This window comes from Schistocerca americana, chromosome 9 (genome assembly GCF_021461395.2).
Source record: "Schistocerca americana isolate TAMUIC-IGC-003095 chromosome 9, iqSchAmer2.1, whole genome shotgun sequence".
In the NCBI taxonomy this organism is placed as follows: Eukaryota; Metazoa; Arthropoda; class Insecta; order Orthoptera; family Acrididae; genus Schistocerca; species Schistocerca americana.
The window spans coordinates 9,059,637-9,072,771 of NC_060127.1; the positions used below are offsets into that span (position 1 = coordinate 9,059,637).

The 13,135-nt window shown below is 42.8% G+C and overlaps 1 protein-coding gene across 3 annotated transcripts in view; it reads left to right on the plus strand.

The window, feature by feature from the left end:
• LOC124551160 (putative uncharacterized protein YKR104W) overlaps positions 1 to 13,135 on the plus strand; it is a 92,776-nt gene that overhangs the window by 9,487 nt on the left and 70,154 nt on the right. The gene's annotated exons all lie outside the window — the stretch shown is intronic.

Sequence of the window (13,135 nt, forward strand, 5' to 3'; positions counted from 1 at the left end):
AGTTATCATTTAAATGACGTATTGTTGCAATTTTGGGTCAGTCGTGAGTTGTCTGTCGGTATCTTTGGTGTGACGTCATAAGCGCGTGACTGCGTGTGAGATCGCTCTCTAAGTTTTCATCTATTTTTAGTTTTCAGATATATATTTTAACTGTTTTTGTGATAATATTTACTATATAAGTGACTTATTAGTGGTTTCTTCATTCACCTCTGCATTTCCTGTGTTGTGGCCTGATATTTGTGAGTGTTTCGTATCGAGCAACTTAACCTCTTACCCGTGTTTACATTCCGCGCTGACCAGTTGCAGCTGTAGCGGCGCATCGAAAGCTAAGTACTAATTAATTGTTTGTGTATAGTATTTTATTTAGGAACTTTAGTGGTCTTCAACCGGTGTTCTTGGTGTTTTCCGGTGAAATAACTTCAGAAGAAATTTTTGCGAACTGCTTTCAGTTTCGTTACTGTCATTAGACGTTTGATTTTCTTTCTGTGTTAGTATTTTGTTATATTCTCATTTGTTGTTGATTAATACTTTCAATAATAGTAGTTACTTCCCTTGTAGAGCAAGTTTGTGATAATTGTAGTCAGTTTTTAACATCTTCTTATTGTAGTAGCGGAACTTAGATAAAGTTGTTTTCTTGTTTCAATAATTGTAAAATTTTACCATGAGTGAGAAGTGTGGGCTTTGCCGTAGGTTCGTGAGTAGTGGATTGCGGTGTGAGACTTGTTCGAAGTATTTTCACTGGGGGGAATGCAGTGGGGAAGCCAGTGGGCATTCTGGTGAGATCCTCTCCTGGAACTGCAGGTTATGTAGCAAGAGTAAGTTGATAGAGGAGCAGGAGCGTAAGATCTGTGCCCTTCAGGTGCAGTTGAAAAACGCACAGTAGGAGCTAGATAGGATGAGGAGGGAGAAGGGGGTTGGGGAATGGGAGCTGGCTGTTGGCAAGAGATCTGCTAGGAGAAGGAGATTTTCAGATAGCTTTACTATTGGTGTTTGTAATAGATATGACCAACTGTCAGAGTCTAGTGGAGAGGAATCTCTAGTAGCTGTAGATGTAGGAAGTATGCAGCAGACCTCAGCAGTTACGGTGGCTAGGACAGTTGCAAAGTCTAAGAGGAAGAAGAAGGTTCTGCTGTTAGGTAGTTCTCATGGTAGAGGTGTAGGCCAGCAGTTGCAGGAAGTTTTGGGGAGTGAGTACCAGGTCACCAGCATTGTGAAGCCTAATGCAGGATTGGCTCAGGTGACTTTTAACATAGGGGGGTTATGTAGGGATTTTACTAAAGAGGATCAGGTAGTGATTGTGGGTGGGGCTGGTAATAGTATTGATAGGGATGGGAAGTATGACATAGATGGTGACCTGGAAAAGATAGCCACTCAGACTGGCAACACGAATGTGCATTTCGTGGAACTGTTTCAGCGTCACGATCGGCCTCATCTTAATATAGCCGTCAGGCGTAATAACATGAGACTTGGGGGTGCGCTGATGACAGAAGGCATGAGTCACATTTCAGTGGTGTCGGTGGAGTCTATCAGTAGGACGGGTTTCACTAGACATGGCCTGCACCTCAACAGGTATGGGAAGGGGAGGTTGGCAAAACTTATAGGTGACAGCATAGGTGGGGGTGGTGGGATCACTCATGGGAAAATTCCGGTAGTTGTGGGTGTTAGAGCTGTACCTTTTTTAGATTGAAGTCAGCTGATAGGTATTCCTGCTTAAGGGAAGTCTCTCTAACAAAGAAACCACTTTCTACAAAGCTTGGGTATCCGATTAATGAGGGAATTAGTATATTTCATCAAAATATACAAGGTATTCGAGATAAAGTTAGTGAACTGCTTATAGATGTTGACTCTGAAATTATTGGTATATCTGAACACTTCTTAAATAAGGAGATAATTCAGAGGCTTCCTTTACCAGGATACAGGTTGGCTGGCAGCTTTTCTAGGAGCTCTTTGCGGTGTGGGGGAGTAGCCATGTATGTGAAAAACGGTATCCCATTTGAGTCAATTGATGTTTCAAAGTACTGCACTGAAAAGGTGTTTGAATGTTGTGCAGGTGTGGTTAAATTTAGTGGAGCTAAACTTCTTACTGTTGTTATTTATAGATCCCCAGACTCCGATTTCACAACATTTTTGCTAAAGCTAGAGGAGGTTCTTGGTTCACTTTATAGGAAATACAAAAAGTTAGTTATATGTGGTGATATTAATTGTATAAGTGATTGTGCAAGGAAAAGGATGCTGGTAGACCTCCTTAATTCATATAATCTTATGCAAACCGTATTCTTTCCAACGAGAGTGCAAGGGAACAGTAGAACAACCATAGACAATATTTTTGTTCATTCGTCATTATTAGAAGGGCATTCTGTTAGCAAAAAGGTGAATGGCCTTTCAGATCATGATGCACAAATTTTAAGTCTAAAAGATTTTTGTGCTTCAACACATGTTAAATATAGTTACCAACTTTTTAGGAAAGCTGATCCAGTTGCTGTACAGACTTTTGTAAACCTTATCAAGGAACAAGATTGGCAAGATGTTTATAGTGCTGATACAGTAGACGATAAATATAATGCTTTCCTCAAGACTTTTCTCGTGCTCTTTGAAAGTTGCTTTCCGTTAGAACGTTTAAAACAGGGTACTAGCACAAACAGGCAGCCTGGGTGGCTGACTAAAGGGATAAGAATATCTTGTAGAACAAAGTGGCAATTATATCAAAACGTTAGAAACAGTCAAAATCTAAATGCAGCAGCCCATTACAAACAGTATTGTAAGGTGCTTAAAAAAGTTATTAGGAAGGCAAAAAGTATGTGGTATGCAGATAGAATAGCTAAGTCTCAGGATAAAATTAAAACCATATGGTCAGTCGTAAAGGAAGTGGCTGGTCTGCAGAGACAGGTCGAGGATATAGAATCAGTGCGTAGTGGGGATGTCCGTGTTGCTGATAAGTCGCATATATGTACAGTACTTAATAATCACTTTCTGAATATAGCAGGTGAACTAAATAGAAACCTAGTCCCAACAGGGAATCATATAGCGCTCTTAGAAAAAAGTGTTCCGAGACTGTTACCTGAAATGCTCCTCCATGATACTGACAAGAGGGAGATTGAGTTAATAATTAAATCACTAAAGACCAAGAACTCTCATGGATATGACGGGGTATCTAGCAGAATACTGAAGTATTGTTCCACGTATATTAGCTCAGTACTTAGCCATATCTGTAACTTTTCCTTTAGCAGTGGTCGGTTTCCTGACCGATTAAAGTACTCGGTAGTGAAGCCACTTTATAAAAAGGGAGACAGGGATAATGTTGACAATTATAGACCTATTTCTATGCCATCGGTGTTTGCTAAAGTTATCGAGAGGCTTGTATATACAAGGTTACTGCAGCATTTAAATTCACATAATTTGCTGTCAAATGTACAGTTTGGTTTTAGAAATGGCTTAACAACTGAAAATGCTATATTCTCTTTTCTCTGTGAGGTTTTGGACGGATTAAATAAAAGGTTGAGAACGTTAGGTGTTTTCTTTGATTTAACGAAGGCTTTTGACTGTGTTGACCACAAAATATTACTGCAGAAGTTGGAACATTATGGAGTAAGGGGAGTAGCTTACAATTGGTTCGCCTCCTACTTTAAGAACAGAAAGCAGAAGGTAATCCTCCGCAATATTGAGAGTGGTAATGATGTTCAGTCCCAATGGGGCACTGTTAAATGGGGCGTTCCCCAAGGGTCGGTGCTGGGGCCACTGCTGTTCCTTATTTATGTAAATGATATGCCTTCTAGTATTACAGGTGATTCAAAAATATTTCTGTTTGCTGATGACACCACCTTGGTAGTGAAGGATCTTGTGTGTAATATTGAAACATTATCAAATAATGTAGTTCATGAAGTAAGTTCGTGGCTTGTGGAAAATAATTTGATGCTAAATCACAGTAAGACTCAGTTTTTACAGTTTCTAACCCACAATTCAACAAGAACTGACATTTTAATCAGACAGAATGGGCATGTTATAAGCGAGACGGAACAGTTCAAGTTCCTAGGCGTACGGATAGATAGTAAGCTGTTGTGGAAAGCCCATGTTCAGGATCTTGTTCAGAAACTAAATGCCGCTTTATTTACCATTAGAACAGTATCTGAAGTAAGTGACATTTCAACACGAAAAGTAGTATACTTCGCATATTTTCATACGCTTATGTCATATGGTATTATTTTTTGGGGTAATTCTTATGATTCAAAAAGGGTATTTTTGGCTCAAAAACGGGCTGTTCGAGCTATGTATGGTGTAAGTTCGAAAACCTCTTGTCGACCCCTATTCAATAGTCTGGGAATTTTGACATTGCCCTCACAGTATGTATTTTCTTTAATGTCGTTTGTTGTTAGCAATATTAGCTTATTCCCAAGAGTTAGCAGCTTTCACTCAGTTAATACTAGGCAGAAATCAAATCTGCATGTGGAATGCACTTCCTTGACTCTTGTGCAGAAAGGAGTGCAGTATTCTGCTGCATCCATTTTCAATAAGCTACCACAAGAACTCAAAAATCTTAGCAGTAGCCCAAACACTTTTAAGTCTAAACTGAAGAGTTTCCTCATGGCTCACTCCTTCTATTCTGTCGAGGAGCTCCTGGAAGAGATAAAAAATTAAGCAAATTCCAGTGTTACATTCTTGATTTTCTTTATTTAAACTAACGACTTGTTTCATTTTATGTGTTTCTACAATCGTGTTATAATTTCATGTATTGACTCGTTCCATGACCATGGAGACTTCTCCTAAATGTGGTCCCACGGAACAATAAATAAATAAATAAATAAAATAAATAAACAGATTACGCGAAAGAGCTTGTCCCCCTTCTAACAGCCGTGTACCGCAAGTCTCTAGAGGAACGGAAGGTTCCAAATGATTGGAAAAGAGCACAGGTAGTCCCAGTCTTCAATAAGGGTCACCGAGCAGATGCGCAAAACTATAGACCTATATCTCTGACGTCGATCTGTTGTAGAATTTTAGAACATGATTTTTGTTCGCGTATCATGTCGTTTTTGGAAACCCAGAATCTACTCTGTAGGAATCAACATGGATTCCGAAAACAGCGATCGTGTGAGACCCAATTCGCTTTATTTGTTCATGAGACCCAGAAAATATTAGATACAGGCTCCCAGGTAGATGCCATTTTCCTTGACTTCCGGAAGCCGTTCGATACAGTTCCGCACTGCCGCCTGATAAACAAAGTAAGAGCCTACGGAATATCAGACCAGCTGTGTGGCTGGATTGAAAAGTTTTTAGCAAACAGAACACAGCACGTTGTTATCAATGGGGAGACGTCTACAGACGTTAAAGTAACCTCTGGCGTGACACAGGGGAGTGTTATGGGACCATTGCTTTTCACAATATATATAAATGACCTAGTAGATAGTGTCGGAAGTTCCATGCGGCTTTTCGCGGATGATGCTGTAGTATACAGAGAAGTTGCAGCATTAGAAAACTGCTGCGAAATGCAGGAAGATCTGCAGCGGATAGGCACTTGGTGTAGGGAGTGGCAACTCGCCCTTAACATAGACAAATGTAATGTACTGCGAACACATAGAAAGAAGGATCCTTTATTGTATGATTATATGATAGCGGAACAAACACTGGTAGCAGTTACTTCTGTAAAATATCTGGGAGTATGCGTGCGGAACGATTTGAAGTGGAATGATCATATAAAATTAATTGTTGGTAAGGCGGGTACCAGGTTGAGATTCATTGGGAGAGTCCTTAGAAAATGTAGTCCATCAACAAAGGAGGTGGCTTACAAAACACTCGTTCGACCTATACTTGAGTATTGCTGATCAGTGTGGGATCCGTACCAGATCGGGTTGACGGAGGAGATAGAGAAGATCCAAAGAAGAGCGGCGCGTTTCGTCACAGGGTTATTTGGTAATCGTGATAGCGTTACGGAGATGTGTAGCAAACTCAAGTGGCAGACTCTGCAAGAGAGGCGCTCTGCATCGCGGTGTAGCTTGCTCACCAGGTTTCGAGAGGGTGCGTTTCTGGATGAGGTATCGAATATATTGCTTCCCCCTACTTATACCTCCCGAGGAGATCACGAATGTAAAATTAGAGAGATTCGAGCGCGCACGGAAGCTTTCAGACAGTCGTTCTTCCCGCGAACCATACGCGACTGGAACAGAAAAGGGAGGTAATGACAGTGGCACGTAAAGTGCCCTCCGCCACACACCGTTGGGTGGCTTGCGGAGTATAAATGTAGATGTAGATGTAGATCTTAGAGTATCCACGAATTGGACAGAAATATGAAAAGACCGAAAACACATTACCATGCCTAATACAGAGCAGGAAACCAGATGGCATTCAAAAAGACTTGCAGTCGTCTAGCAATGGATAAATACAGGATCGTAGGTTTTCAGGGCAATCTTACACCATTCTTCCTGCAAAATAGTGACAAATTTAGTTAGCGATCATGGAGATAGATAGCGATCACTCACCCTTCTCTCCGAAGTAAATCACAACGGATCAATAATCTTCAGATATGGTGATTGTGCTAAGCAGGGGAGATGCGAAAGTTCATGTTCATGCCAACAAAACCAGTCCTGGGAGAAGTAAGCTGCGTGAACACGAATTCTGTCATATTGGAACAGCGCATCAACACTGGGGAACAAACACTGCATCGTGGGATGGACGTGGTCAGCTAACACTGTACTATAATCCCTGGCAGAAATGCGACATTACAGAGTAACAATCGGGCCCGTAGAATAGTACGAATGAACACCGAGTCCACCCCATGTTTCAGCCTTGGGATGTAACTGTTTGTAAAGCTGAAGGCAGTGCAAAACAAGGTTCCTCTGAGCAAATGACTTTCTCCCTTTTCTTCGTGGTAGAGAGTTGATGGCTTCAATTCCTCATTTCCATTCTATGGGTATTTGCATCAATGATGAGTGGCTGTGCAGTTACAGCTTGCTCGTGGGGCTTCGTTGGTGTTGTTTTGATGCTGACACGGTCCGGTAGTGCGACGTTTGTTCTGCCGTGACTTTTCAGCTGTAGTGCCCTTATTTTTCGTCACATTCCTCTTTAATCACCCTCCGTCACGATCAGTCAACATACACTTTTGTCCGCGTTTTTTTTCCGATTTCTTTGCATGTGGTATAAATCTCCGACACAGCCCCTCTTGATACATCATACACTTCGGCTACCTTTGTTACAGAAGCACCACCATACGAGCACCGACAATTTCCTCACGTTGTAATCCACTTGTCTCCGACATAATGTACTCACAGCTACCCTCAATACTGTTCTGAGCACGACTGAGGACACGGCACAGGTGCTGTTCGTCGACCAATACAACGGCGCCAGTTCCTGGCGCTTGTGTGTTCAAATACGCATTTCTTGGATGTTTCCACTTTTTTCTCCAACCCTTCTATTCTCAGCTCGTATATAGTGAGGTATCTGTAGCAGAATGCTCGTGACGTCACCGAACAGCTGTCGCATGACATCCTGAAAGTCGCCGATCAACGTATTCAGGTAGATGCAGAATTTCTTTACATCCAATAAACATTTACCTCAGTACCATGTCAACTCTATTATCGAAGTTACTCCTGTATGGGGTAAGCCGGCCGGAGTGGGCGAGCGGTTCTAGGCGCTTCAGTCTGGAACCGCGATGCTGCTACGGTCGCAGGTTCGAATCCTGCCTCGGGCATGGATGTGTGTGATGTCCTTCGGTTTTTTTTTTTGTGGTCATCAGTCTACTGACTGGTTTGATGCGGCCCGCCACGAATTCCTTTCCTGTGCTAACCTCTTCATCTCAGAGTAGCACTTGCAACCTACGTCCTCAATTATTTGCTTGACGTATTCCAATCTCTGTCTTCCTCTACAGTTTTTGCCCTCTACAGCTCCCTCTAGTACCATGAAAGTCATTCCCTCATGTCTTAGCAGATGTCCTATCATCCTGTCCCTTCTCCTTATCAGTGTTTTCGACATGTTCCTTTCCTCTCCGATTCTGCGTAGAACCTCCTCATTCCTTACCTTATCAGTCCACTTAATTTTCAACATTCGTCTATAGCACCACATCTCTAATGCTTCGATTCTCTTCTGTTCCGGTTTTCCCACAGTCCATGTTTCACTACCATACAATGCTGTACTCCAGACGTACATCCTCAGAAATTTCTTCCTCAAATTAAGGCCGGTATTTGATATTAGTAGACTTCTCTTGGCCAGAAATGCCTTTTTTGCCATAGCTAGTCTGCTTTTGATGTCCTCCTTGCTGCGTCCGTCATTGGTTATTTTACTGCCAAGGTAGCAGAATTCCTTCATTGACTTCGTGATCAACAGTCCTGATGTTAAGTTTCTCAGTGTTCTCATTTCTACTACTTCTCATTACCTTCGTCTTTCTCCGATTTACTCTCAAACCATACTGTGTACTCATTAGACTGTTCATTCCGTTCAGCAGATCATTTAATTCTTCTTCACTTTCACTCAGGATAGCAATGTCATCAGCGAATCGTATCCTTGATATCCTTTCACTTTGTATTTTAATTCCACTCCTGAACCTTTCTTTTATTTCCATCATTGCTTCCTCGATGTACAGATTGAAGAGTACGGGCGAAAGGCTACAGCCTTGTCTTACACCCTTCTTAATACGTGCACTTCGTTCTTGATCGTCCACTCTTATTATTCCCTCTTGGTTGTTGTACATATTGTATATGACCCGTCTCTCCCTATAGCTTACCCCTACTTTTTCAGAATCTCGAACAGCTTGCACCATTTTATATTGTCGAACGCTTTTTCCAGGTCGACAAATCCTATGAACGTGTCTTGATTTTTCTTTAGCCTTGCTTCCATTATTAGCCGTAAGATCAGAATTGCCTCTCTCGTCCCTTTATTTTTCTTAAAGCCAAACTGATCGTCACCTAGCGCATTCTCAATTTTCTTTTCCATTCTTCTGAATATTATTCTTGTAAGCAGCTTCGATGCATGAGCTGTTAAGCTGATTGTGCGATAATTCTCGCACTTGTGATCTCTTGCCGTCTTCGGAATTGTGTTGATGATGCTTTTCCGAAAGTCAGATGGTATATCGCCAGACTCATAAATTCTACACACTAATGTGAATAGTCGTTTTGTTTCCACTTCCCCGAATGATTCCCCCTTAGGTTTGTTAGGTTTAAGTAGTTCTAAGTTCTAGGGGACTGGTGACCTCAGATGTTAAGTCCCATAGTGCCATTTGTATGGGGTACCAAGTGAAATTTACGTCTGTATTGAAGGTTACTAGTAACGAGCGCGCAGCATGTTATCTTGGGTGCAGGGGGTGGTCGTGGTTAAAGCTCAGCTACTGACGGCCTTCCAGTGTGGGCTGTAACTATCCTATGCCATAGAGACTTCTTAGATTTCCTAATGCGATATTGCTGACCCGATTTGTGTTGCAAAAAATTAGTTTCAATTGTGGCCACCAAATTCCAAACCTGGCGCTGTGAATGCAAGGACGACTTATAGAAATGCTTCCATCTGTAATGGATAAGGAACGGGACATCGGCAGAAAACGTCAAACATTGAGAAAGGCCGGCCGAAGTGGCCGTGCGGTTAAAGGCACTGCAGTCTGGAACCGCAAGACCGCTACGGTCGCAGGTTCGAATCCTGCCTCGGGCATGGATTTTTGTGATGTCCTTAGGTTAGTTAGGTTTAACTAGTTCTAAGTTCTAGGGGACTAATGACCTCAGCAGTCGAGTCCCATAGTGCTCAGAGCCATTCGAACCATTGAGAAAGGGGGCAATGCTGATATGATTATTATTTACCGTTGCTTACGCAGTTTGTTCTGTATGAGCACCGGAGACGTCGACGAGATGATCTACAGCGTCAGATTTGCACCTAGTGACCAAAATTGGAACTAATTTTTTCCACTGTAATTCAGTTCCGTATTAGCACATTACTATGTCTACCAAGTTTCGGCACCGTATGATAATTACAGCCGTCACTGGACCTCTGTCAGTAGCTGCAGTTTAATTATAACCACCCAGTGGAAATACTTTAAGGTGTGCCCCAGAAAGTGCCTTAAAATCATTGCTGTTCACATTGTATATTAATGACTTATCATACTATATTAGTAGTAACGTCAGACTGTTTGCAAATTATTAGGTCAGTTATAGTGAAGTACTGTCCGAAAAAAGCTATGCAAATATCCAGTCATATTTTGATAAGATCTTCAAGTGTCGCAGAGACTGACAACTTACTTTAAATGTTGAGAAATTTGAAATTGTGCCCTTCAGAAAACAGAGAAAAGTAACATCGTACATCTAGGCTTAATCACAACACGAACCAGTCAGCTCAATCAAGTACCTAGGTAGGCACGTGATTTGGAATGATAACATGGGCTCGGTCGTGTGTAAAGCGGTGGGGAAGTACAGTCCGCCTACAACGGGGGGTTGCCTGTAAGACACTCAGGCGGCCCGTTCTAGGATATTGCTAAAGTATGTTTGACGCACACCAAATAGGACTAACACAGGATACTGAACGCATACAGAGAACGGTAGCACGAATGGTCTCAGGTTTGTCTGGCCCACGGCCGAGAGTCACTGAGAAACTGAACTGGCTGAAGTGTGAAGATAGACGCAAAGTGTTTCTCCTACGAAATTCCAGGAGCCAGTGTTACATGGAGAATTTAGAGATACTGTTCATCCTGCAAGCAGCGGCGTGAAAACAAGATTAGACCTTATAGGGCACATAAAGGCATTTTAGCGGCTAGTGCTGGGGATTCTGAATTCCAGGACTGCGGCGAACGATCGCAGATTGCGAGGGGAGAACCATGACGGTAATGATCAGAGAGAAAGCCTCTGATACATTGGCTGGACTCCAGCAATGGAGGCTGAAGCCTTAAAACAATGCCAGCCACTCGCGCTAGCGCATCGACAGAACGATCATTAAACAAATGACGGCCGAAGATCACGAGAGAGAAGCCAGAAAGGCAACGTGTCAGTCATCATGCTGTCTTCTCTACAGGTTCATCTACAATGATAGTCTGCACACCACTGAACTGCATGACAGGGAGTACTTTCGCACTGTACTGTGTATTCGGTTATTTCTTTTTCCAATGCCATTCAAGTATGAATCGCAGGAAAAGTGTCTTCGCGATACCTACCGTGGCGAAACGTTCGGCATTGCACTATATTCGGAGATTCATCATTAACGCTGCTTCTTGAAACTTCAGTTTTTTCAGCATAACAGTGACCCCCTTCCGAGGGTCTGTCGCCAATACATTTTGAGGAGGGGACGCCTCACAGCTGTTATATATTGGAAAACTGTGATGACGATTACCGCCTTGAGCTGCTGGTAAAGTACTTTATTCATACAATCAATTTTAGTCGTCTGACCATCACCAGGTTCACAAATGTATTACTGCATCATGTTACGCGAAATATAAAATCATTACGGTCAGGTGATAAAACCATGAACAATACACTGCCATCGTATCGTAATACAAATCAAGCCGCCAGTCTATGAAAACCGTGCTCTGGAGCGTACACATTTATATTTAAACAAAAAAAAGGTCCAAATGGCTCTGAGCGGTTCCGCTAGGCCAACGCAGCCGGCTTATATTAAAACAATAATCGGCGTTGACGCTGCGAACAGATTCATACCACACAGAGGCGACTCAACAGCTGATTACTCTTATGAACCTGATGATGGTCAGACGGTTGAAACTGGTTGTATAAATAAAGTATTTTATTAGCAGCTCAATGCGGTAATATGAAATTTTTCAAACCTGTGAGCGCTCATGCTGCTCCTCTTTGTACACTGCCGTGAGAAACTTAAGGACGAAAGTAAATTTCGCATGATGTGTCACTGCGAAGTAACAAAGCACAATCAAACTTGGACCATACATAGAATGAACTTCTAGAGCATAGTGGAAAAGGTAACTGAAAAGAAAAACAGAATGAGACGAACATAAATCACACTTTTAATCAAAGGCAATAATTACACTGGAGTCACCGCGACTTATGAGGGCACTCCGGACATTACAAAAGGCGGAACATGGTTCTTAATAGTGTGTGTGATCAGCAAAGACGGAAATGGAAGGTCTGCAACGTGAGCCAACGCTGCCCACAAGGTAGCTGAGGACTTCTTGTGGTGGGGCGTTCCATTCTTCCAGCAGCGCGGTTTACAACTGGTGGGCGCTCGTTGTTGGACGTGGCCGTGCTTCAGTGCGTGTCCGTAACGCATTACACGCGTGATCGATGTGATTTAAGCCGGGGGAACGGCAATACGTTCGATTTACCACGTATCCTCTCGTTCCTACAACTCCCCTACCAGCGCTATTCGGTGCGGTAGCGCATTTGCATCCATAGAAATGAATTTAGGGACAAATGCACACCTGGAAAGACGCAAACGGAGAAGTAGTACAATGTTACAATAGCGCTGGCCGGCTAGTGTATATGGCGAATGGCAGGAATACGTAACCCACACAGCGACAATGTCGAACATGATAGTTTTCGTCGTCCAGATGGTATTATATGGGGAGGCAAGACGTTTCATGTGCGTACGGACAAGCAAATTTTTGAAAACGGTACGCTTACCTATGAATGTTATTGTGAAACTGTACTCGTTTCCCAAATGCGTCTTTTTCGGTGTATATTCAGCCCTGACTTAATTTTCATTTATGACAATCCCCGACTACTTCGATCGGGTGGGAGAGGTCTTGGAATGAGAGGATATTCGGCGAATGCACTGGCCTGCCCGTTCCCCCTGCTTAAACCGAATCGAGCACGTGTGTAATGCGTTGGGGAGGCGTTGTGGAGCACGTCCCCCATGCAGCAACGAAACCATCCAGCTGTCCTGAACAGCGCTGGTGGAGGAACGCAACACTCCACTAAAAGAAATCCTCTCCAACCTTTTCGCCAGCATGTGAGCCTGTTGCAGGTCGTGCACTGCCGTTCGTGACGACGACACATCCTATGGAGAGACATGATCCGCCATTTGTAGTGCCCAGAGGACCACCATATTTCGCGGTGACTTTCGTGTAACTACTGTCTTCGAATAAATGCGTCGCTTCTATTCGCCTCACTGGGTATTTATTTCAGTTACCTTCTGTACAATAATGTAGCAGTTCACTTTATGCATGGCCGAAGTTTCATCGAGCTATGTTACTTGCCAATGACAAATCGTGGATAAG